The 27,702-nt window shown below is 43.5% G+C and overlaps 1 long non-coding RNA gene across 1 annotated transcript; it reads left to right on the top strand.

Annotated features, from left to right (window-relative positions):
- LOC142160301 (uncharacterized) lies at window positions 1-27,702 on the top strand. The gene is made up of 3 exons (XR_012693148.1): window positions 1-83; window positions 9,507-9,688; window positions 26,791-27,702. It is a non-coding gene; the product is annotated as an uncharacterized LOC142160301 (long non-coding RNA).

Genomic DNA, 27,702 nt, shown 5'->3' on the forward strand with positions numbered 1-27,702 from the left:
CAAATATAAACCCTGAGGTATGGTGTCCTCTCCTATTCCTCCTGTCTATTGGAAGTCAGCTGGGTAGGAGACATACAACTAGGGTAAGTACGTAATTACTGTTACTTTGTATGCTACATGGCTCCTCATCTCCCAAAGAAAACGTTAAGTATTCTATGCACACTGACACTTATATTATAGCCAGGACCCTCATCATTGCTGCATTGCTAGGCAACCAATGGCTCTTTTAACTATAAGTCCCAGCATTCCCTGACTCATGTCTACTTCACTTTACACCTCACCCCACTGTACTAACTATCCCATACTTCCAAAGTATACTAAATTTTTACTCTTTTTGGGTCTATAGAATAGATCTTTACTGATAAATTACTCAACTGCCTTCCAGAAGTGTCTGATTCATTCATGACAGCCACCCCTGTATGTTGTTGTTTTGATTCTTTGTTGTGTTTAGAGAAACCCATGGATTACATTGTTATGTCTGTAAATTCTATGATCCTAGAAGTGCCTCGCTTTCATTGTCCTTTTTAATTGTTGTATATGACAATGGTTATAAATTTTTCTACTGCATACATTAGCAGTTTATTATTGATTCATGTCAGTAACTGAGGATGTAGGATGGATTTGCAAAGAAACATGACCTCATGGAGTGAGCAACTTATAAATATTATGGATGGATCACCATCCTATACAACTGATCAGGTGAAACCATGTACTAAGAATTAGATGTAGAAAGAGCCCTGGAAATTGAAATGTGTCAGTCTGACTTTCAGAATTTTGGCTGATTCCAAGGTTGGCATACTCACCATCTTGGGCATCTAAAGAGTAGGGAAAAAGTAAGTACATTCATTCTCTGTTATATGCGCTGTGCATGGCCTTTATACTCTGTAAAGTGTACATTAGGCTGAAGAAATACAAGGAGGTTGGCTTCTGATTATTTTTGTTTATTTATATAATAGTCCATGCTGCATTGGAGCTTACATTCCCTACACCACACACACTTACACACTGGGGTCCACATTTGTCAGAAGCTAATTAACCTAGCAGTATGTATTTGAACTGTGGGAGGAAACCCACTCAAACACAGGAAGACCGTACAAACTGGACACATAGTGCCCTGGTTGTAATCAAACTTCTGACCCCAGCGTTGTGCGATAGCAATTCTAACCACTGTGCTACTGATGTATAAGCAGAGATCGGCTAGGTTCAGAGTCACCAGTGGTTATTTAATAACATTGCTCAAACATACAAATATATACTAAAGCCATAATGACCAATCAAACATTTGCTTTAATTGTATAACTTGCACTAGACAGATAAAACATATTTGCTAATTGGTTGCTATGACTTTAGAACAGATTTGTACCTTTAAGCAATGTCAGTAAATGAAACTCACTGACTGTCTATACATATCTTGATACAGCTGAAATATCTGCTCCATGACTCCACCTAAGGTACATTCCTGACCTTCACTAGCTAACCAGAGTCCATGTACATAGACAGACATTAGGAAATAGCGAGAACACTGAGGCATGTTCCTTAGTGTATCACTCATTTGTAGCAACTTGTTAGGCTTCATTTTCATGAATGTGACCTCTATGGAGTTTAGAATTTAAAATCTTATTATTATTAATATTATACTGAAATAGATAATTATTATAAATACATTGATATGTGAAAACGACCAGGAGTGTTCTACAGAGTTGCACAGACACTTTCCATTCCTTACTCATTTAGCGGCAGGGAATACGTAGATTGACTTCTCCTGCTTCATGTCCTGCGGACTTACATGCTGATATTCTGCTAGTAGATGGTGGTAATCTGTTCAACATATAAAATGGTGACATGCCCCATTTAATAAAGACTTGTTTGGATTTCTTTGGAATTGGACGAGCCACTAAATTTATTGTTTATTGTAATTATCTGGTTATGATGCTTGGGCAGTTAGCATTCCATAATGTTGGGTGAAGATCTGAGGCACTTGAAGTATTTAGTCATCTTGCTTGTACAGTCTGTACATGTGTATTGCAGATGTAATGTTATATTCCTTTATCTCCTCTAAGTTCAAAAATAAGGTGGGACATTACTAAGAGAGTTTTTACCTGTGCACATTATTATTTACTAAATTTTAGTGCGTTATGCCTAAGTGGCCATTAACCTATGCTGTGATAGTTTGACCGACAGGCACGCTAATCCTTCTCCCCCCACAACCACCTTCCCATGTCTTGGACTCACCCCTGCCTCTTTCGGTAACACACAATTCTCTAGGCTCAACAACATGGGGAATTTTGTTTTAAGAGTATAAGCTCTTTGAAGAGAGTTCTCATTCCTATTGACTCATTGGTCGCGTAAATGTTTAAATCTGTAAGGATGGAGATGGGCAGCTTGATATACTTCAAAGGTTGCATGTGCAGTCCTACAAAAGGGCTACACATTACCATTAATTTCAAGAATGAATAAAAAAACCAGCTCCAAAACAGCTTTGGCACCCCCACATCACTCATCCCCAAATGTGCCCCCGTGCCAAAATTTCACCACATGCCACTCAGATCTGCCACTTGTCACAAAATGCCCATAATCAAGTGTATTTTTAATTAAAATATATTTCTTATCTTATAAAATCTTAATGTTATAAAATGATCTTAATTAAAATCCAATTAAAATCTTATATTATACATCTGTAAATCAAGCACTCAGTCTCCATTGACTCAGCAACAGTGAGGGGTACAAAAAACAAACAAACAAAAAAAAACAACAGTTTTACTGCACTGGCTATTTGTACTTGTTTCTGGGTCTTGTAGTTCATACAGCAGGATGATACCTACAACACACCTTATTCTGTAGTTTGTGCAACCTACATTTCTCATCACAACCCTAGTGTTTGGCCTTGGAACAAATGAGAAGCCAGGGGCAGTACCTGGCACTGCCCAATCAGCAGGTAAGGGGGCTTGACCAGTTTCTGAGCAGCCGGTGGACAGAGCTAGTTGGCTCTGGATTATGGCACGGCTCAGTATGTGACTGAAAGCCGCAGGGGAAGGCTCAGGAGGCTACCTGTTGCTCACCCCTACTCAGGGCCGCCAAGAGGAATTTGGGGCGCTGGTACAGCAACTTTCTGCCCCCCCCTCCAGATTCACACATAGGAGAAGTGATGTGTGTCGCTGCATCAAAGAGGGTGGGACCACACAGTGATGGGGGCGTGGTTAACGTAGGGTATGGCTGCACCTCTTTAGACATGACATATTATGTATTAAAATGGTGTTGCTCTCACCTACCTGTTATTGCAGCTTTCAAAACCTGTTACTGGATTCTTGTATGGATCCTTGAATGTTGTACCTGTTTGGAAAATCTATAGGTACATGAAATATGGAAAGCAGAGCAATAGGAGACCACAGAAAATATAGAAAGTAAGGAGAGCACCCTTGTGACCGCCACACAATACATGAAGAAACCTTGTGTCTGCCACACAATACAGAGGGTAACCTTGTGACCACCAACTCAGGCACTCAAAACCAGATCCAGATAAAATTGCTTCAATAGATCAGGAGATCGCGTGAAAAAATAATGTTGCATGTATATTGGTTTTTGTAAAGAAAGTCTCTGAATTTAAACAGGCATCTCAGCAGAATGAGGCACTGGAAGGTTCTTTTTTTCTCGTCTTTTTTTTTCGATTTCTAATGCGCAGTCCAATGGACAGATTGAGAAAACCTTTAAACTTACAAGCAAAGAAGATCACTGTCACACACCAGGTCTTCGGTACATCTAAACCAAGACCCAGCTCACTTACCCCTCTGCCGGCGTACTCGCTTCCCCGCGGCCCGGACGCTATCTTAGATGCGCAGACCCAATTTCTTCTTAAAACCTCTTCTCTCCACTCATTGGTCCTCAAATTGCCTCCCACTATTTAAGGCACCATCTTCCCACCTTTAGTGCCTGTTCTTGGTGTTCATCCTCCTGGGAACAAGCTGTGGATCTTCATCCTTCTAGTGTTCTGTCCTGCTGTCCGCAGGTCATCACTCCACCATTCCAGTGGTAACAGCCTGCAGATTGCAGACCATCGCTTCATCCTCCTAGTGTTCTGTCCTGCTGTTCGCAGATTATCACTCCACCATTCCAGTAGTAACAGCCTGCAGACCCTAGACCATCGCTTCATCCTTCTAGTGTCCTGTCCTGCTGTCCGCAGATCATCACTCCACCATTCCAGCGGTAACAGCCTGCAGACCACAGACCATCGCTTCATCCTCTAGTGTTCTGTCCTGCTGTCTGCAGAGCATCACTCCTCCATTCCAGTGTTGCTGAAGACCGTTGATCCCGCCATACTCTCCAGAGACCTGCGTAGCGGAAGCTGCTAAAACCATACCCTCTTGCTTTGGTCAGTAACAGTTATTTGGCAAGATCAGGGTCCGTGAATCCTAGATTTCCGTGACAGTAAGAACAGGCCATGGACCCCGTCATGGAACCTTCAGTGAAAGAACTACTTCAACACCTGGTCGCTTGAGTGGAACAACAGGATGCCATTCAGCGGCAATTATTACAGTGCTTCCAAACCTTGGTCACTTATGTGGACTCCCTGCAAATTGCAGCTTCACCTCCTGTCCAAAACCCCCTGTGGTTTCTCAAGTCTCCAACCAAGCAGTCCACTGCTTCTGCTCCCTCTACTTTACATTTGCCTTCCCCCTCCAACTTAAATGGAGACCCAAAGTGCTGCTGGGGCTTCCTTAACCAATGCTCTATTCACTTTGAACTCCAACCTCAAAATTTTCCAACTCACTCCAAGGTGACATATATTACATCTTTACTCTCCGGACAGTCTCTGGCATGGACCTCTTCTCTTTGGGAAAGAGACAATCCATTATTAAGAGATAGTGCTGCCTTCATAGCCACATTCCGGAGAATATTCGATGAACCCGGTTGGTTCACTTCAGCTGCCTCTAGCATCCCCCTGGCTTCAACAGGGGTCTCGCTCAGTAGCGCAATATGTGATCCAGTTCCGCACTCTATCCTCGGAACTTCAGTGGAATAATGAGGCTCAGTTGGTTGCCTTTTGGCAAGGACTACCAGGTAAGATCAAAGACGTTCTGGCCTCACAGGAGTTACCGTCCACCCTGGATGCATTCATTTCCTTGTGTAACCGCGTTGACCTGAGGTTCCGGGAGAGGACTTCGGAGAAGGAATCTTCTCTATGCACGCCTGTTAGGTTGACACCCCGCTTTCAACACCCTCTTCCTCCGGTGGAGCCCATGGAGTTGGGTGGTTCTCGATTAACACCTGAGGAACGAGAGCGTCGCTTGAAAAATAAATTATGTATATACTGCGCCGACCCTGGATATATGCTTAACTCCTGCCCTAGGAAATCGGGAAATGCGACGCCCTAACCTACTCTGGTGAGGTCAGGCTGGGGTCTTTTGAATCCTCTCCAATCTGTTCGGGCTCTAAGATCTGCCCTTTTCCTGTCACCATCTCTACCCCTGCTGGTCCTCTTACATCTTGTGCGCTGCTGGACTCTGGAGCTGCAGGCAACCTCCTTTTCCCACTCTCTAGTTGTCCGGTGGGTTCTACCTGTAATTCCTCTGGAGAGAGCCATTGTCATCATGGCCATAGATGCATCACAAATTGCTAACGGAGTCATTACTGATCGTACCACTCCACTAACTCTTTAAGTAGTGGCATTGCATCTGGAACAAATTTCCTTTTTGGCTCTTTTTTCTGCTAACAGCCCTTTCATTTTGGGTCTACCCTGGCTCCAGCTCCACTCTCCACAAATGGATTGGAATTTGCCTCAAGTCCGATCTTGGGGGTCTGCTTGCCACCAGAGATGCCTTTCCGAGTTTTTCCTGTTAAACAGGCTAGCACATCTCGGAGCTCTCCTCCACCCAGTCTTCCTGTCCAGTACTCTTCCTTTGCTAATGTATTTGACAAAGTGCGTTTGGAAAGGCTTGCTCCTCATCGAGCTTGGGATTGTCCTATGGACCTGCAGCCCGGTAAGATTCCACCTAGAGGTTGGGTATACCCGCTTTCTCTGCCCAAGACCCTGGCTATGTCTGACTACATTAAGGAGAATCTCCAGCGTGTTTTATCAGACCCTCTACTTCTCCTGCTGGAGCGGGGTTCTTCTTCATTAAGAAGAAAGACGGAACATTACGGCCCTGCATCGACTACCGGGGTCTCAACGCAATAACTATTAAGAACCGTTACCATATTTCCTTACTTATGGAACTATTTGATCGCATCAGGGGAGCGTGAATTTTCACCAAACTGGATCTCCGCAGTGCCTACAATCTTATTAGGATCAAGGCTGGATATGATTGGAAGACAGCCTTTAGCACCCGGGACGGACACTATGAATATCTTATATATCTTATGCCTTTTGGTTTGTGTAAAGCCCCAGCTGTCTTCCAAGGTTTTGTGAACGAGATCTTCTGGGACCTACTCTATGTATGAGTGATCGTCTATCACTTTGATTTTTTCTCAAGACATCCCTTCTCACCAACAACATGTTGCAGAGGTGCTCTCAAGACTCCTGAGGAATCCACTGTTCTGTAAGTTGAAGAAATGCACCTCTGAACTCCCACAAATTTCTTTCCTGGGCTACCTAGTGCCCGGCTTTGGTCTTGCGATGGATCCCGAGAGAGAGACGGCTGTCTTACAATGGCCACTACCCAGCGGCTTTTAAGCGATCCAGCGCTTTTTGGGCTTTGCTAACTATTATCGGCGCTTCATTCAATGGTTCTCCACCATTGTTGCGCCCATATTTGCTCTCACTCGCAAAGGTTCCAACACCAATCAGTGCTCTCCTGACGGTTTACGGGCATTTCAATTTCTCAAAGATGCATTCTCCACTACTCCCATACTTCAACATCCCGACATTTCCCTACCTTTCTTTCTTGTTGTTGACACCTGCAATAGCGGAATAGGGGCTATTCTGTCACAAAAGTCAGTATGGAACAATCTTCATCCCTGTGCCTTTTACTCACGGAGTCTACTGCCGGCAGAAAGGAACTATACTATTGGTGACAAGGAGCTGTTGGCTATGAAGGGAGCCTTGGAAGAATGGAGATATCTACTGGAAAGAGCTCGCCATCCTATTACTATCTTTACCGATCATAAAAATTTACTTTATATGCATTTTGCCCAATGTATGAATCCCCGCCAAGCCCGATGGTCGCTGTTTTTCTCTCGTTTTGAACTTTTTATCACCTTCAAACCTGCCTCAAAAAGCAAGAAAGCAGATGCCTTTTCCTGAGCCTTCAGTCCTAACTCTGAAGCCCCACTGGAACATCCAGTTCTAGATCCGAGATATGTTCAATTATCCGCCTCTACTCCCGGGACTCCACCTCCGGGCAAAACGTTTGTGTCTCCTCTGCTCCGAACAAGAATTCTCTCCTGGTATCACTCCTCTCACTTTTCTGGTCATGTTGGAATTTGGAAGAACTTAGAGATTATCTCTCAAAGTTATTGGTGGCCTAGTATCCAAAGTGATGTCAAGGACTTTGTGTCTGCTTGTGATATTTGCGCTCAATTCATGTCCTCCCATCAACTTCCGGGTGACCCTCTTCAACCTCTGACTATTCCTCTCAAGCCATGGATTCCCATTAGCATGGATTTTGTTACGGGTCTCCCACCTAGCAAAAGGTTTAACACTATCTGGGTAATCATAGACAGGTTCTCCAAAATGGCCTATTTTGTTCCTCTTGTTGGCCCTCCTTCCTCCCCAATCCTGGCTAGCCATTTCATTAAAGAGATTTTTCGACTTCATGGATGTCTGAAATCGTGTCGGACAGAGGAGTACAGTTCATCTCCGGGTTCTGTCGTTCCTTATGCAAGATCTTGGGTATTCACTTGTGTTTGTCGTCTTCTTACCATCCTCAATTTAATGGAGAGACCGAGAGGGTCAACAAAGCTCTTGAGACCGTTTTGAGAACATTCTCTCCTGCGAACCAGGATGACTGGGTGGACCAACTACCTTGGGCAGAGTTCGCCCATAACAACGCATAACCTGAAGCCTCATCCGCCAGCCCGTTCTCTGTTGTTTATGGGCTCCATCCACCTCTCCCAGATCTTTCCTCCTTCCCTCCCACCCAGATTCCAGCAGTCAATTCTTTAAGTCAGAGATTCTCGTCCATCTGAACTCAAGTTCGGACCTCCCTCAGGAAAGCATCCTCCAGATATAGATATTTCACTGATAAGAAAAGGGTGGGCTGTTCCCGAATTCAAGGTCGGGGATCGAGTGTGGTTATCCACTAGGAACATCCGTCGTTAAAGTGGCGCGCATGAAATTGGCACCTCGATTTATTGGACCCTACAAAATCCTGCAAATCCTAAATCCAGTCTGTTTCAAATTACAGCTACCTAAGAATCTTTGCATCTCCAATTCCTTTCATGCCTCCCTGCTGAAGCTTCTTATTATTAATCGGTTCTCTGCTCCTTCCTCCATATCTCCATCCATTCAACTTCAGCAAGATGAAGAGTTTAAGATTACCCATATTCTTGATTCCAAATATTCCAGGGGAGGTATCTGGTATTTACACATACTCAATGCCATATACACATAAGCAATGCCATCTATACACACACACACACACACACACACACACACACACACACACACACACACACACACACACACACACTGCCATATAAATTCATACACACACACAAAGACATACACAATGCCATCTATACACACATACACAATGCCATATATACACACACACACACACTGCCATATACATTCATACACACACACACACACACACACACAAAGCCATATATAAACACACAATTCCATATACATACACAATGCCAGGCATATAACACCCCCCCCCCCCCACACACACACCCCCGGGCCCCTTGTACTTCCATTGGAGACATACTCTGTAGAGGATAATAGCTCCACTCCATGCTCTGCAATGTCTGGCTGCCTGTCTCCATCAGATCACTGACAGGCTGCCACCTCCCGCCAGGTGAATGGGAAAAAAATGAAGAAAAAAAAAAAGGTTTGTGGTCTGCAGTGCGGGCCGGGAACTCCTGGCATGCCTGGGCCTCGGTAGTTAGTGCCCCTGCCCCTACTGTAGGGTAATGCAGCGAATGTTTATTGCATTTCTATCTTTCTCTTTCTTCATATTAATAATAAATACAGCACTTAGTACAAATCTAATCCAACAGTTAGGATTTCTCGGGTCTGATTTGGGATTGGCCAACTAAAACAATTGTCCTTATTTTTCAGTGGGGAATATTTGCCATTTCAAGGGTGTGAAGCATGAAAAGGTGGAGGCTCCGAGGCATAGGAACAGCAGGTTTCTGACAATTGGCTGTGTGTGGGGGGGAAGGGGGTGGAGGGCTGGACATTTTTGTTTTGAAAGTCACAACAGTTTTTATAGTGTACACTACACTGCTGGTTGTCATAGCACCTATTGATTGTGAATATATTGGCACATTGTAACAAAATGATAATAACATTTTTTTTGCTTTTACCAATATGCTACAAATCTTCTCACATTTGCTTTGTTTAGGAAATGAAGACATCTTTTTATTGAGGTCACTTTTTCTGATTCCATGGTTTGAATTCATTGCTGGAAAAAAGTCATGTTGCCGAATTTGACATTCCTCAGCAAACACTAATCTCTGAGATTGTGTGCTGTCCCAACAAGATTCCTGGAAATGCTGCCACCAGTAGAACGACATCCTCTTACAGGTTTGTGCAAGCACTGCAGAAAATTCACAACTGAACTATAAAAACATTTGCAGAATAAGCTTTGGTGTCATACTACAAACAGACAGCAGAGGGAGCCCCAGGTTCACCAGCTTGTCTAAGGTTAACAGATTAATATCTGAAGTTCATTTCCCTAGTCCTTCTATTTAGGTCAGTAGGGTGAATTACATATGTGGAGCTTGGAAAAAGCCATAACCTTGAGAAATGTAGCAGGGGCCTCTGATGTGGGCCATAGATTTAAGACTGTGTTTTGAAAAGAAGTCTGGTTGTAATCCTTTCACAAAGGCAAATGGTTTTAAGTTCCATGTAGGCAGCATGCTGTACAGATGTATATTGACATCATTGAAGAGTATAACATGGCATTTAATTTCATAACCCTAACCTATGACATTTTGTAGAGGACATTGCAAACCAAGTAATTACTACTAAGAGCTGAATTAAGATCAAAATTGGCCCTAGATAGGGTAGTTGTCTTGATCCTAACAGTGTCCCCCACCCCAAAAGATTTATGCAAACAATAGTGTCAGTCTGCACCATATATTATACCAGCAGCCAGTGTCCAAACATTACACCAGTGTTTACCATGACCTAATTGCCCGTTTTACTCACAATGCTGCTGCCTGATTGCTGGTGTGGGAGAGACTTGAGCTGGTTGTCTGGCAAGGAGTCGTTCTTAGGAGAATTGCAACTATTGAGATCTGACATTAGCACAACCACAATATCACTTTTGTATTCAGTGATGCCCAGGTCACTCCATGCACTACCAGCTGTTATGGAAATTGGGTCTGTTATACAGACAGTAAGACTGAGCAGCATTCTAGTCCGGGCTAGTAAGTCGGCCCCTGTGCCCGAGTCCCCCATACATGCTGAGTCCTTGGCTGTTACCTAGGTTATTTCTCTAGTAGTTTAGCCCAGTTTAAAGCTGGTATGACTGGATCTCATATTTGTATCAAATACTTTTCTACTTAAATGGATTTGTACTTAGATATTGGAGGACAAGCACATAATAGACTGGGGTGAGCCTTATAAGGCAGTGATGGGCAACCTAATGTACTTCAAGTACCTTCAAAAGGGTCACACGTCATCTTTAATTTCAAGAATGAAATAACAGTCTGAAAACGGCACACCCACATTACTCAGCCCAGTATTCTCCCACATGCCCTTTACTTGCAACAAAAACTCTTCCACAGGCCAGTTGGACATCCCACCTGCTCCAAAATAGCCCCACGTGATGTCAGACCCTCACTTGCCTAAAAAAATGCACCCACATGCACTCAGATCTGCACAAGCTCTCATATTCCACATGTACTCCCCCCACATGCTACTCAGACCTCCCCATATACCTCCAATGTGCCCCCCAGACCTTCTCTTGCATGCCCATCAGACCTCCACCACTTTTACAGCTAGATCTGCTAGCTACCTCCTCTCCCTCCAGTCCGCACAGGAAGGAGAGCGAGCACACTGATTTCCTCCTCCAATAAGCTTCGTTACCTCCCTAAGTTGTGCATAGGAGGTCACGTGACACATACGTTGGCTGCTCCAGTAAGTGCTAGTCTCTGCTTTATAACAAAAAGTCAGATTGGGATCAGTCAGCTGGGGCCACAGGGGAAGGCTTGCAGGGCCGCTGACAGCCCATGGACAGCCTGTTGCCCAATACTGTAATAGGAAATTTTGACACTCACTAACACTGATATTACATTTCTAGTGCCATTGCAAACTATATTCTGTACCCACTCCTTCTGCCTATCTGTACTCAGTGAAAGCATCAATCCACATGTAATATAACTCATTTTGAGTGACAGGTGAGAAACCCCAAGATATAATGGGTTTATACAAGAAACTTTTTTTTTTTTTGCCTCTCTGTTACCAGACTATTAGACTTGCATATGCATGAACTTTGGTCATAGAAATATTGTTCACAATTAAATGGGCTCTAACCTGTCTTTCGTCAGAGTGATTAGATCTTCATTATTCTCTGCAGAGCATTTACACTTGAGATGCTCAAGCTCAGTTCCCCAAGAATCGAACACACCCGAAGTTAGCAGATCCGAGTACTGAGCCGAGCCGGCTCTGTACTTTTGCGCCCCCTTGGAATTGAAAACGAGGCAAAACGTCATTGTTACGTTGTTGGATTTTGGATCTTGTGAGCTTTAGATTCTATAAGTACCACCCTCCACCGCGATCCAGCGCCATTTCACAGAGGGACACAGAAGGGGTAGCACAGTTCTTGGCAGTCTCTTGTGCAGTTGGGCAGCGTCATAGGTAGAAAAGAAAGAGAAGGGGTAGCAGTGTTCTTCAAAGTCTCCAGTGACATTCAGGAGAGCTCCATTGCTCCATTGCTAATTGTCATTGCTGAAATAGAAATAATAGATCTGGCAGGCTTGGTCTTCTAAATCTGCAGTCTTTGTTTGAAAATATATGAAAATAATATTGTGACCTGTGAGATGGTCAAAATTGACTGCAAATGACTTGAAATTAATGTTATTGAGGTTAATAATAATGTAGGGGGGGGGGGGGGAAGCAAATGGGGATCTAAAACCAAAACAGGCAAGGACGGCTTTGCCAAAACCAAAACCAAACCACGAAGTTAATCCATTACCAAAACCAGAACACGGGGGTCAGTGAACATCTCCAATTTACCTCACCAACCAGGATGTGATCCTTCAGATCAGTGAAGGGCAACAGGCGGCCCGCTAAGCCTTCTCTTGCGGCTCCCCAGCAGGCTGCTCACAATCTTATGCTCTACTTTGATAAAGCAGAAAATATTACTGCAGATGTGATTTCTGTAACGATTTTTACCAATGACTGAAGTCCCGATCAGCAGCTGATTCATGTGTACACACTATACACGTTTTACAGGATTTACATTCAGATCTGTGCTCTTCATCTGTCATAACCATGTGCTGAAAAGATCATGACTCTGCACACTCTATGGAGATCTGCCTACACTGCTGGTGGAAGTGCACACACTTCCACATTTTCCCAAGTTCGTTCCATCGTTAATCGTGATTTTCAGGAATTTTAGAAAACCAAATCAAACAATACGTTTTGATGCCTTAAAACATGATCGTGGAATAGTGCATACTAATGTGATATCTGACATAACAGTTGTTTATCGTGTGATCTGCATGATAATTGCATGAAATTAATCTGTGTACCCAGCTGGGCGACAACCGCCTTTACATGACCTCCTCTACACAATGCAGGGAGTTCAGGCTGTGTAACGAAGGGGAAGGGAGTGCGGCACACACAAGAGACACAAGGAAGAGGAGGAGGGAGTGCACTTTGCTCTCTCCCCTTCCTGTGTGCGGCCCTATTAAAGGCTGTAAGGCCGCATGTTCCAGTATGAGGTTGCCCATCACTTCTCTAGATTGTGGCCTGGCCAATAGAGTCTGCATATCTGAACCTGAGGCTTCATGCATTACACTTTTTAACAAATGACAATGGCAACAGTTGCTTTTTTTAAGTGAAAGAATTGAGCATTACGTGGTTAGTCTCTGTCTCATTCCACAACCAAGCTCATTACAGTTATAGAGGAAATGACCATGCCTACGTAGAATGAGGTTATAAGTGACAATAATAAAAGTACTTTTTTATTACTGTGGTCATGCAACAGTTTAAGAATATCAAATAAGTTGCTATAAATCCATTAAAACAGAACCACAAAAAGAGACTCAGGGCCTCTGGTGCCAGGGACTGTTCACTCCCCTGAGAAGATGAGCACTAGCCTAGTCTGACTGGAGCTGTACAGCAGACACAAGGGAACAGAATCGATGAGGAGAAAACAAATATATAATGCTGACATAAGAAAAAGTGTTGGGTTTTGGCTTAGGGCGAGAGTATATACGGTGAGTATATGGACCAGTAGGACTTTTTACCTGGAATGTTATTCACCTGTTTGTTCCAAGTGCTTTGTCATTGTTTTGGAGACAGTGAATTGAACAGAAGGGAGTCCTTCAGCTCATGGAGAGCAACAAAGGATTGTTGTCAGCGAAATCAAGCCACTGTGCCAGTCTCTGCACCCTGCATTGTTGAAGGACTTCCAGATGCTTTGTATTGTTCCTGAAAACGAGAGGTTAAAGTGGAACCCAACAAATGAAAACACTTCTATTAAAACTCAATATTATTTAGTCAGTCATTTATTTGTGCATGTAAAAGTGATAAATGGCATTTTATATTGATTTGTACCAGTCCATCAATCCATGCAGAGCCTAGTAAACAGATGCTCTAACATACAAGGTAAGAAAAAGCCATATAGATCAGCCTCCTTTATTTTATTTAATCTAACACACTATATCCCTACCACCAGAGGATAATGGGTACTTTGTAAGGAACAGGGGTACTCATTTCACAACCTTCGTTTTGGAAGAACAGCACTTTTTTTTTCTTCTTTTTGTCTTGATATATGACCAAGGAAATGATGCTGTGGTACATCTAGCATGGCGAGCACAAGCCTGGGTCTTCGTACACTGTCCATTGCCTCAGAGCTCCATACTCCGATCCTTCACTATGTCCCCTACACCAAGTGTGCAGAATAAATAAATGTATTCCAGCAGAAACTAGTGTCCCTGAGGAAAGTACTATACTGAAATGTTGGAATGGATTAAATACACCCTTTTAATACAAACTACAATTTGTCTTATTTCCTTGAGTGCCGCCTCACCTGGAATATATCTATCTATCTATCTATCTATCTATCTATCTATCTATATATATATATATATATATATATATATGCATACATACATACAGTGTTGTACTGGGGCATGCAGGGCCCACTGGGGGACTGCAACGCTAGGGACCCACCAGAGGGGATGGGGCCAGCCATCAAAGAGGCGAGACCATTCACTAGAGGGGGAGTGGTCAGCCCACGAAGGACAGCTAGCACCATAGTGTAGTATATAAAGAATGCAGTGTGTATATAAAGAGTACACAGTCTTGACCTGCCCCTTAGATTGCGCAGAACTGTCACCAAAAATCGTGATTGTCCCACTAGACTCAGAACATTTGACACACTGTCCTACCTGTTCTAGTCACCACCTGTGGCTGCTGGTTTCTTTAGTTGCGGCTTGTCTGAATCCTGGAATGTTGGAGCCCCAACATTAAAGTAATAGTATTCCCAATTAATAAATAAACCTATTTTTCTCCCTCCAGACAGCCCCAGGAATAAATTAATAGCATTTATGTATAATAAATATACCTATTTCCCGCAACCGTCACTGCCATTAAATAATTCATATTCACATTTAATAAATAGACCTCATGCTCCTCAAACTCAGCCACACATTCAATTAATAGCCCCCAAACCACCCCATCTTAAATTAATAGTCCCCACTATAAAATTAAATCGCCCCCCCTTCATCACCATGATGTGCCTCCTTATGATCATACTGCACCCTCCATCCTGCTTTTGCTCCCCCCTTCTCCTGGCCCCCCTTCATCACCTTGTGCCATGCTGCTTTGGCTCCCCCCTTCACCACCCTATGCCATGCTGCTTTGGCCTCCCTTCACGCTCTGCCATGCTGCTTTGGCCCCCCTTTACAGTCTGCCAGGCTGCCGTTGCCCCTTCTCACTCTCTGCCATGCTGCCTTTGCCCCTTCTCACTCTCTGCCATGCTGCTGTTGCCCCGTCTCACTCTCTGCCATGCTGTATTTGCCTCTTCTCACTCTCTGCCATGCTGCCTTTGCCCCTTCTCATTCTTTGCCATGCTGCCGTTGCCCCTTCTCACTTTCTGCCATGATGTCTTTGCTCCTTCTCACTCTCACCCATGCTGCCTTTACTCCCCCTTGCTTCCGTTCTTACACTTACCTTTTCTATCAGCTTCTTTCTTCTCTTCTTCTCTTCTTCTGTTTTCTCTCTTCTTGCCAACTCCTCCCTGCGCCACTCATCATTGAACGTCAGGCATGATGATGTCACGCCCGACATTCCGTGATAACGGAACAGAGAGGAGGGGCACCAGCGCCATGGTCACGTGAGTATTTTTTTTTTTTTTAAAAAGTTACCCGCTCCCCCCACCAACGAAGAGCGGAGGGATCAGCTCGCCCCCCCCCCCGGAGGCCCAGTCCGACCCTGTGTATATATAAATATATATATATATATATATATATATATATATATATATATATATATATATAATGTTATTCATTATTTGATGATGATGAAAGGGGCAGGCTGCCACGCTTGAGCCTGGTCACATGTTGTCTTACAAGTGCCCTACATACCCCTTGGCCTAGGCAACAGTCTGTTTCTAAGGTCCCACCAGTTGTTTATTGTACAACGCATTTATTGAAAAGGAATGCCACTTTCAGAGTATATTGTTCCATTGTTTAGCCAAATGTGTTTTATTTTTGTTGCTCTTAGATGCGACAACTTGTCTGCTGTGTAAATACAGGTGCATCTATAGTTAGATTTAATGCTATGGAGTTGTTCGAACCATAACAAAAGCTTTGAATGGATGCTTCTGAACATCTGTCTTTGTATACATACCACTCTATAAGTGAGTTATTTTTGTTTGGTTTTTTTCAGTTCTTTATTACTTGAATTTTTCAAAAATGGTCAAAATGGCCAATCATCATCATTATTTATATAGCGCCACTAATTCCGCAGCGCTGTACAGAGAACTCATTCACATCAGTCCCTGCCCCATTGGAGCTCACAGTCTAAATTCCCTAATATAGACAAACACAGAGAGAGAGGGAGAGACTAGTGTCAATTTTGATAGCAGCCAATTAACCTACCTGTATGTTTTTGGAGTGTGGGAGGAAACGGGAACACCTGGAGGAAACCCACGCAAACACAGGGAGAACATACAAACTCCACACAGATAAGGCCATGGTTGGGAATCGAACTCATGACCCCAGTGCTGTGAGGCAGAAATGCTAACCACTAGGCCACTGTGCTGCCCACAATCAAGGTGAGATGTGAGGCACACATTTTCTAGTGAATTTATAGACTGTATGCTCATGCATGTGGCTTCAGCCAACTACAAATTGGCAATGGGTGCGCTTTCACAATATGGCTGCCTCTGCTTATATGCAGGCAACATGAACACTTCTACATTTCTCTCTTAAAAAAAAATAAAAAAATATATATATATATATATATATATATATATATATATATATATATATATATATATTTGTATTATTATTTCAGTTTTTTAAAGAAATGTTTTAGTGTAATAAAACTAGTTTTAGGCCATTCCCTAGTGTAGCAGATTAAGGGGCCATTTGTTTGCTGAGAGATGAACTGTAAGCAAATTATAAATATATGCACTCATGCATAATATAGAAATGTTTATTTATAAGTGTGACTGAATGATTTTCACCACTTCAGCTTGTGATGTATGTGATACCACACAGACAGTGCACACAGGAAAGTCACACCCCACAGCAAATCATTGTCAGTTAAATATAGTTAACAGGAGGTAAGGGAACTCATGCAGTGGCCGCTTCAAGGTCACCTCTTCTCTAAGAGGATGTTTCTCTCAGCGAGTGTGGTCTAGTGACCTAATGCTGTAAATAATCACATAAAATTAGTGATTTAATAAGTGAGAGCTAGCTGCAAGGAGCAATAAGGTTGCACTTTAAAATACATTATTACAATTTTTTTATAAAGATTAATGGAATTGAAAGGACGGTTCTAAAGTGTCAGGAATTTGGACTTTGATGTGACATTTAAACTGCACTTCTTCGGACACCTAGGCGATCATCTACTTTGCAGATTTGTCTCTCGAGAGTGAGACCTGGGGGTAAATGTATCAAGCTGAGAGTTTTCCGGCGGGTTTGAAAAACCAATCAGATTCTAGCTATCATTTATTTAGTACATTCTACAAAATGATAGCTAGAATCTGATTAGTTGCTATAGGCAACATCTCCACTTTTCAAACTCGCCGGAAAACTCTCAGCTTGATACATTTACCCCCTGATGTATGCTGGCAGGACCATATAGGCAAAAAGGTGCAAGATCAAGGCTTTTGGATGCCAAGATCACCATTTTCTTTATACTGAAGGCTCTAAAATTCTTCCCTCTTGCCACTGCAGATTTATCATCTGTAGTCCGTAAGCAATGTACAACATTTGGATCAATACACAACTAGATCCTGTGTGTGTGTATGTATTAGAGATGCTCAGGCTCGGTTACCCAAGAACCGAACACACCCGAACTTATGAGATCCGAGTACCGAGCAGAGACGGCTCAGTACTTTCGCGCTTTTTCAGAATTGAAAACAAGGCAAAACATCATCATTACATCGTTGGATCGTGGGAACAGGACAGACGCAACACAAAAGAACTTACTTTGTAAACGTTGGTCACCTCCAGTCCGCTTCGGATATCCCAGCTGCGATTCGATCCCAGCAGATCAGCAGCCGCAACCCTTGTCACCTCCAACCACGTCCCTCTAGGAAAGAGACATATTTTATTATTATTATTATTAATTTTTATTTATAGGGCGCCACAAGGTGTCCGTAGCGCCGTACAGGGACAAACCAGTTACAGTACAAGGTGAGACAGCACAGTACAGTAAACAGTAAGCACAGTAACTCAGTAAGCTCAATGCACAGCTAGAGAGGGCGGGGGAAGGGGGAGGGAGGATCCGCAAACAACGGAGCCCAGGAAGGAGGGCGTGGAAGACAGGGAGACCCCCAGAGGGGACGGGGGGTGGAGGGTCCTCGAGGAGGAGGGCTAAGTAGCTGGAGAGCAGAGTTAGTAGTGGTGGAAACAGGAGGAGAGATGGCCCTGCTCAGAGGAGCATACAATCTAAGGGGAGGGGTGGACAGACAGAGAGACACAGGGGAGAGAGGGAGAGTAGGGGGACGGAGGCAGAAGATAAGGTGGGAAGTTAAGTGAGAGACTGAAAGGCTTTAAGAAAAAGGTGAGTTTTTAAAGCCCGTTTGAACTGGACAGATTGGGGGACATAGATTACGGCCGTGCCTACCAGGGAAGGGGTGTCCGAGAACACGGCAATGAACAAGGACATTCTTAGTCCAAGCTTACTTGCCGCCTCCTCACTTTGCTCTCGCCAAGGCTCGGGGGACTACAGGCACTTGAGACCAGGAAGAGTCCCACCTCAAGTACCTCACACACCTCCCGGTGAGGGCCCAACCGAAAGGGGGAATCGAGCGTGATACTCACCGGGACACTCCCACTTCCGATCCTGCTCTCCTGCACCTCCCCGACACCTGGGGATGACAAGGAACACACAGCCTCCCTCTGTGCTGTCAGTGAGACTAAGATGTGCACCCACAACACTAAACTAACTACAACAGTGACCCGACAATAACAACGCTCTAATGGTCGGCAACGCAACTAAGTCAAACAACTATGACTAACTAGGTGTGCCAGTGTGCCAGTGTTCACGGACTATACCGGAGAGTGGTTCCTAACCCCCTCACCCAGGTCTAACCAAGGAGACTGCCTCCTTACTATGGGGTCACACACGGACCCTAAGGACCAGCTGCACCAGGCCCGACTGAGGCTCACTGGAACAGCACACTAACCCGCGGGCCGACTGCCGCACGGAACAGCCGCTCGAAACTGAACCACCCGACTGCCTGTACTCGGGTATCGAACATGTATCCTTACACCCGGAATCACAGGAGGACCAGCACGGAACTCAGGCTTGGGGACCCTCAACCAGAACCACGGGCCGCCCCTGGAACTGCATCAAGGTGTGCTGCACTGCCACCGACTCACTCAGTCACCCCCTCTGGGAACCAGCATGACCCCAGGGACCTAATCGATGGGAAAACTACGTATGTTCTTCCCTGACTATGTGTAAGCTGGTAACTACGCTTGTCCCCCACAGCACGGGTTAGCACAGGAAAACACAGGAAACAAGAGCCTACCTTTAATGGGGGCCTGACGTCTTGCACCTGACACAATTATGTAGCACACCCAAAGATACAGTAATACAGACAATACTCGCCGCACAGACAGAATAAATACAGTATACAGGACTTTGCACGCTACTCACCAGAGCACACCGCTGCTAGCCAACTAGCTGGTTGCTACAGCACCAACAGGAGCCTCCGCTCTACTGTACCTCCTAACTCCGTGTGCTCACCTCACAGGACCGCGCCTACACTCACAAGGCTCTCACGCCTCTAACACACCACCAGGGCCTTATGCACTACACACCATGGGCCTTAGCCCCCTCTCTAACTCAGGGCTCTAAGCCCACTACCTAGGGCCTTCTGCCCTGCTACCTAGGGGCACTAGCCCCTGCCTACTCAGTCCTTGTGGCCTCCCTATCTATCTACTAGGGCCTTGTGCCCTTACACAGCCTATGGGCTAACAGCCCCCTGCCAAGGCCCTGTGGCCTTTCCTATGGCCTCTAGGCCACTACCTAACTAAGGGCCTTTTGCCCTTGTACACCTGGGGGCTCTGAGCCTCCCCTGCCTAACTAGCTAACAGGGCCTTGTGCCCTTTAACAACTATTATGGCCTACTGGCCCAATACTTAGCAAGGGCCTATTGCCCAGTTCCCTGGGCCTTGTGCCCCTAATTTAATGCTCCACGGGCCTTGTGCCCGATTGTGGCCACGGGCCTAGTGCCCGACCTGATGCTGAGACTACTTACCTGCTCTGCGCAGGAATCTCAGTTTGCCATGCCGTCTTCTGCCTTCTTTTCCGGGTCTTCCAGACCCTCCAGCCGGCGGCGCCTCTTCTCCGGTTCGGCACTGGCTCCACTGCTGCTCTGGAGGTGGGGGCGCTCTCAGCCCTTACAAGGGCTCCCCGCCGACGATCTCTGCTCCGGCGGCTTCTTCTATTCTTGGTCCGCCGCTCCGGACGTCCCACGAGGTCCTTCTCTCTCCGCCGCCGACTAACTTCTCCCAAAATGGCGCCGGGGCGACGTCATCAGCCGGTGCCGCCGTGAGCGCTGATTGGCACGCCGCGGCGCCAATCTTTTAAACGGCCGGGCGCGAGCCACGATTGGCTCGCGTATCCGGCCGCTGATTGGCCAGCGGGGAAAGATGAGCTCTGATTGGCTCATCCTTCCTCCGCGGCCAAGATGAAGCTATACTTACCGCCGCTGGAGCGCTGGACGGGTAAGTAAGTTCTTTCTTTTTTTTTCACCCTCTTGCTGGGCACGGGAATCAGGGGCATCTTCTGTCCCTCCAGGGACACGGCGGTAGCGGGCATCTTTGCCCGCTTCTCGGACACCGGCTCCGGGGGCATCTCTTCAGGATCTCGGGAGTTTTGGATTCTAAAAGTACTGCCCTCCACGGTGATCCAGCACCATTTCACAGAGGGACACAGAAGGGATAGCACAGTCTGTAGAGAAGTTGGGCAGCAACATAGGTAGAATAGAAAGAGATAGGGGTAGCAGTATTCTTCAAAGTCTACAGTGATATTCAGGAGAGCTCCATTGCTAATTGTCATTGCTGAAATAGAATTAATAGGGCAGGCTTGGTCTTCTAAATCTGCAGTCACATAATGTACAGAGTTATATAATTAACATTCAAAAAGGAGAGCTCCATTGCTCCTTTGCTAATTGCCATTGCTGAAATAGAATTATTAGGGCAGTCTTGGTCTTCTAAATCTGTAGTCCCATAATGTACAATGTTATATAGGGAACACACACAGAGGAGAGCTTTATTGCTCCATTGCTAATTGTCATTGCTGAAATAGAAATAATAGGTCTGGCAGGCTTGGTCTTCTAAATCTGCAGTCATATTGGACTGTGTTATATAGGTAACATACAAAGAGGAGAGCTCCATTGCTCCATTGCTAATTGTCATTGCTGAAATAGAAATAATAAGTCTGGCAGGCATGGTCCTCTAAATCTGCAGTCACATTGTACTGTGTTATATAGGTAATACACAAAGAGGAGAGCTCCATTGCTCCATTGCTAATTGTCATTTCTGAAATACAAATACTAGGGCTGGCAGGCTTTTCTTCTGCCTTTGCAGTCAAATTGTACGGTGTTATACAGGATACACACAAAGAGGAGAGCTCCATTGTTCCATTGCTAATTGTTTGGTCTAAACCTGCAGTTACATTTTACTGTACCATAGCTCACTCAGAAACAGGAGAGGTGGTAGGGTTCAGTGCTGAAACAGAAATTGTAATAATAGGGCTGCCAGTGTTCTTAAAAGTCTTCAGTGACATTCTACTGTGCCATAGCTCATACAGAAACAGGAGGGGTGACATTGTTGTTGTCACTCTCCAGTCTCCGTCATGATTATACTAATCCCTCTACCTCATGTGCGAAAACCTATGTTCAAGTGCATAGTGGTTTTAAGTCAGGGAAACAAAAATGTAATTAAAAAGCTTGTACCTTTTTAAACAAAAAACAAACCTCTCTAATAAAGGTGAAAGTTTACTGTAGAAAAACTTAAAATTAGCAAGATGTCATTCTACCCAAAATATTACCAAGCATGCCAGCATCAGGTAGCTCCCTTCTCTTAGCTAGATTTCAGCGCCTGTAATCTACACTGTCATCATATTCACCCTCATCATTGTGTACATCTTCTTCAAACAATACTAATTCATACCCGCTGGAATCCACCATCACAAAAGTCTGTGTTCATTGATGTAATTGCTGATAATGGCCTTCCTCATGGAATTTGTAGTTCATTTTATGGCAGAGCTGTCACGATTTTTGGACAATTCTTTTAGACCAGCCCAAATGTCAAAATGTTGTGCTGACTCATCTGCATCACCACTGGGTGTCTTGGGAAAGCTTAGTTTTTTTCTAGAAGAAGTTGGCAGAGAAACTGAAGGAGGAGACGTTGTTGTGTCATGTACCACTTGAGCTGTCAGCCTGCTGACCAGGAGCTCATTGCGTCTCTTGTGATGTGGACAGTGGTAAATAAATACATAGCTCTTAAACCTAGGATCAAGCACAGTTGGCAAAATGTAGTGATCCGATTTCAAGATGTTGATAACTCTTGGATCCTGGCGAAGCAATTTAAGTACTTAATCTACAATTGCAAAATAGTTAGCAGATTTGGGTAAAAATAATTCCACACATAAGAGGTGGATTTTTTGGTCATATGCCCAGGCATAACAATGGCCTTCTTCTTATCACTGGCAAGAACTGCTGCAGTCTTTGTTTGAAAGTGTATGGAAATAATATTGTGACCTGTGAGGTGGTCCAAATTGACTGCAAATGATTTCAAATTATTGTTAATGAGGTTAATAATAAAGTAGGAACAAAGAAAGAGCAAAATTAAAGAGCGATGTATGTTTTTATATGTGTAATAAACTATATTGATTATTAATATTAAGAAATCACAGTTTTTATTTTGCCCTGGTTTTTTGATATATAGCAGTTTTTATATTGATTGCACATTTGCGCTGTTATTGGTTGTTTCCTATATTCCAATATCTGTTTACAGTTTGTGTGTGGCAGTATAGAGTGGTTTACATTAATTTTAACACACCTGGATTTCGGCAGCTATTTTTATCTGCTAGTTAAAATTGTTGCATGAACAATAGACACTTTGTAACAGCAAAAGCCAGATCACATAGCCTTAGGTGACCTAAATTAACAGTAGATATCTGCTGCTGTTTACTGACCTAAAACGCCACGGACTGGGTATTCACTGGCGTTTCATTTGTGCTTAAAATACGAGTTCAAGCACCAGTGCAACTGTATGTCTAACTCAGGCGTGTTTTATTTGTGTTTGGGAGGTCATTGAAAGTCTCTCCAATGATCTTAATGGGTTTAATTTAGGTTAAATACATTGCATGGAACAGGCAGCGTTTGGGAAAACTGCTGAGATTCTCCAGTACACGACTAACATCGCAAATGGTTATAGGGTCATTAGAAACCATTGTTTCCATTTTCAAATCTGTCTTTGCACATTGTGCTCATGTAAAAAACACTGAAAAAAAATGATGCACGTAATTGACACTAGTGGGTAAAACAAAGGAAAACGCTAACAATATCCCTGTGTTTGCCAATTGTTATGGAAGGGTGAGAGCTAAGGCTACAACAGTATATTTTTATGCTGAGCTGATTCATATGCCTGAAATGTAAAGTGCACGGTGTTCCATGAAGCATCAGGAGGATTGGCTGACATACAAGAGGGAGACTGGAGCTGGACAGACACATATCTGGCCATCTATTTAGTCAAAACATGGAGGTAGGGTGGCATTAAGTAGCTTATTGAGTGGTCTGTATTCGCAAATTGTAACTTGTTTAAAAGGTGTCTTACATAGAAACATTTTGCATGTAAGTTTTTTGCTTATTTGTAATGGAAGGGGCAACTTTACTTTCCCATCCTTTTATAACTTTAGTATTGGGATTATAGTACAAAAAGTGTGGAGTTTACTGTTATGATTGTTTGGGGCAACCTCACAACACTTCTAGAGCCACCTGGCGAAACCTGCCCACTCAGCAACCGTGTCAATATGCACCAATGTGGTGCTTTATATTTTAGAAGAAATGTTGCTGCCACCACTAGGCCCCTTGTCCAGTACCTGGAGCCGCTTGCTTCTCTGTAGTGTATTTAGCTGCTCCAACACCTCTTTGATGGTTACTTCAGCTGAATCCTATTGACCTCTTATTTTGGATCAGGACTACTGGGTAGCCTCAGGTTGACTTAGGACAGTGGGCTCCACTCAGAAGAGCCAGGATAAGAATATTGTCTCTTATCTATATATCAGGAATACAGCAGGCATACATGTCTTACAGGAACACAACAGGGGGTAAATCTATCAAGCTATAAGTTTCCGGCGGGTTTCAAAAGTGGAGATGTTACCTATAGCAACCGATCAGATTCTACTTATCATTTATTTACTACATTCTACAAAATGATAACTAGAATCTGATCTGTTGCTATAGGCAACATCTCCATTTTTCAAACCCGCCGGAAACAGGCAAGCTTGATAAATTTACCCCCAGGTCTTTAGTAGTAGTAATGTTAATTTGCTCAGTGACATCTCTTACAAGAGCTTTTGCATAGTTAACCCGCTTGAGGGTAGTAGATGTTATATTTGTTTCTTTTTGGCATTTATAAATAGTTATATACATACATTCTAGCAGGAAGCAATTCAGTCCCATCCAATTCTTTAAACTATGAACAGGTTCAGTTGGGCTAATGATCTTTCTTTTACACTACACTACAGGGGGTATGCTTTCAAATTTGTTGGTGGTGGTCTTCCTTCCCAACCTCGCACAAGATGTGGGGATATTTTAATTTGTATTGGCTGCAGCACCTTGTGTTTATTATTATTATTACCGTAGGTTTGTAAGTCGCCGCACTGCTCCACAGCACCGTACAGTAGGGAAAAAAAGGACATACATAAATCAAGGACATACAAGGCAGACATAATAAATGCATACATGAGAACAAAAGGTTTGAATGATCCTGCTCATTAGACAGCTTACATCCTGAGTGGAAGAGGGCACACATATATATATATATATATATATATATATATATATATATATATATATATATATATGTAGCATAATGTTTGAAATTGTTTATTTCTTAAAGGCTGGATACCCCCTACTCACAAACTTTATTTATTGAGTTTGGCCCGGGGGCCTAGGCACTTGGGGTGGGGATGTTCTTAGCAGAAGTGGATGACGCATGAGTGGATGTAAACCAATCACCCAGTGCACACATGTATTCTTGTATGGCTATCAGTGACCAGGTACACCCTGCTGATGCTGAGCTTCCCAGATTGATGTGGTTAACAGTACGATCCGCTTGGGTTTTCTGTCTACCCTTTTAAAGCACAGAATAGGGGTGCAGATGGTGTGTAGTACCCTCAGATAAGCAATTACAAAAAAGCAAATAATACAAAACTTTGTTGATCTGTAACATCTCCTAGGTAGTGGTGTAGCATCACTTTTGTGCTGGGGTTATATTCAATGGGGTTATTTTTTGTGTGAAAAACAATGTATTATGTAAAATGTAATGTTGTTTAAAAAGAGAATTTTGTGAAGAAAATGTACCATATTGACATCATAGACAACCACAAACTTTCATTACTGGCCCCGTTTCATGTTTCTAACATAAAGGGATCATGTTTATTTCTATACGTTGAGGCATGACCAGGCACGTGTATGTGATATGCTTAGGCTGCCCCATGCTGAATGCAGTAAACACATCCATAGGATTGTGAATCCTTGTGGAGAAGTACACACAAACAATCATCTAAGAATTGGAAAATCTGTATTTTTTTTGTGGAACCTCGCTTGATTGTCCACTTTGCACTTTACAAGTAGCCTGCCCACATTTATTTTAGTTTTAATTGCCCCTATAAAAGCGATCCGAGCAACCTTTTGGCAGTTTGCAGGTCTGTCCGCAAAAGTATGTACTTTTGTCCTCAAATGTAAAAAGAAACAAAGGTAAAGTGACATGATTAACTTTAATGGCTAACTAAAAAAGAAAAAATAATCGGCAAGATTTCAGTACCCAACAGACAGCAGCATTACAAAAATCAACTTTGTACATGAAATGTGCACCTAATATCCCACTGGGTGCGGAGCAATGTGTGGGTTAAATAAGGCAAAAATAAAACAAAAATGAGACGCCTATTGCAAACCACTTTTGCTGTCTGGATCACATTCTAATGGACATGAAAATTCTGGTACTAAAATGGGGGACTTCAGATCTCAGAGAAAGAGGTTTGGGAATATAAATTTATGGCAATATTTGACACAGTAAGAATGGCTTTATATTGTTTTACAATACAGCTGTGTGCGTAACTCCTGAGGTCATGACCTCTGTGGACCAAATGCCAATTAAAAGACCTTGGCCTTTTACACCTCCTATCTGCGGCACAATCCTGAACACCATGGCTGTCGCCTGTCGTTGGGTGCAATGCCAATATTTTATATTTATTTAGGACATGTTTTGCTGGATAAAGGGTCTACAAAGGCCTTAAGGCTTATTGATTATTTTTTTTAGTTAGCCAATAAAATATATCACATCCATGCCGCTTTAGTTTTTATTTTAGATAAGAAGCTTTTGCTGCTTATCTATGGGCTAGCATGGTACAAAGCACTGCCGATTTCTCAGGTCCAGTAGGAAATTTGTATGTTGGAAATAGTAATTTCACCTTTTCTGTTTTTCCCCTATAATACTGCTCAGTTTAAGACGAATTCCTTTGTTTTACAGAATAATGGAGACCTTCCTCCAGGACCCCCTCATCTGACCTGTTGGAGTCTATATTTTTATTGAGGCCCAATCCATGATTAGGCAACAAACTGAGCCCCACCTCTTGAACTGACTCAGTGAAGTTATCAGGTCCCAGCACCATTGGTATCACAATAGAAAATCTACATACATGTAAAAGAATCAGAATACAAGGGGTTAACTTCTCAAAATATCTGCTCTAAAGGCGGAATTGGTAGCCTGTCCACTTATAAATGGCAGCACAGGCTTCAATATTGTTCATAGTTGGGAAGTGGTTAATTTGAAGGCAAATAAGGCTCTGGAGTTAGGATAAATGGTACTGTAATTATAGGAAACAAACTATTTATTAAGGTATATTTTCCCTTTGAATTATAGTAATGCACTGTACTGAGCTGAAACAAAAACACCCACCAAAATATGTCTACTTTCCATTACCAAATTTGGGACCAATTGAAGAGTGATATAGTGTTTCTATGGTTACCAGCTATATCCATGGAAACCGTAAATCACTACCAATTTCTGTAGGTTAATAGCGTAACTAAGTCTTGACTGGAATACTGCATATTACTATAAGTTTCTCTTCTCAGCAATAAATGACCCTGCTAGGTGCAGGCTGGGCAGGGTGGTATCTGCCCCCCAGGCAAGTCCAATAGTATGCTACCTTGGGCTGGGTCACTGGGCCAGCTGCATTTTTTTTTTTCATTAAAATATGCTGCTGACTTGAGTCTTGCTCCCCGGGCTAAAATTTACCAGACCTCCCCGGACCCTGCCCACTTTCCCACCTTTCATATTGTAGATTGACAGATCGTCTCATGAACCACTTGTTACCTCTCCCTGTTCTAGATTGTAAGCTCTCATTAATGCAGTCCTCAATTTGTACCAGTATGTAATGTC

This window comes from Mixophyes fleayi, chromosome 6 (assembly GCF_038048845.1).
Source record: "Mixophyes fleayi isolate aMixFle1 chromosome 6, aMixFle1.hap1, whole genome shotgun sequence".
In the NCBI taxonomy this organism is placed as follows: domain Eukaryota; kingdom Metazoa; phylum Chordata; class Amphibia; order Anura; family Limnodynastidae; genus Mixophyes; species Mixophyes fleayi.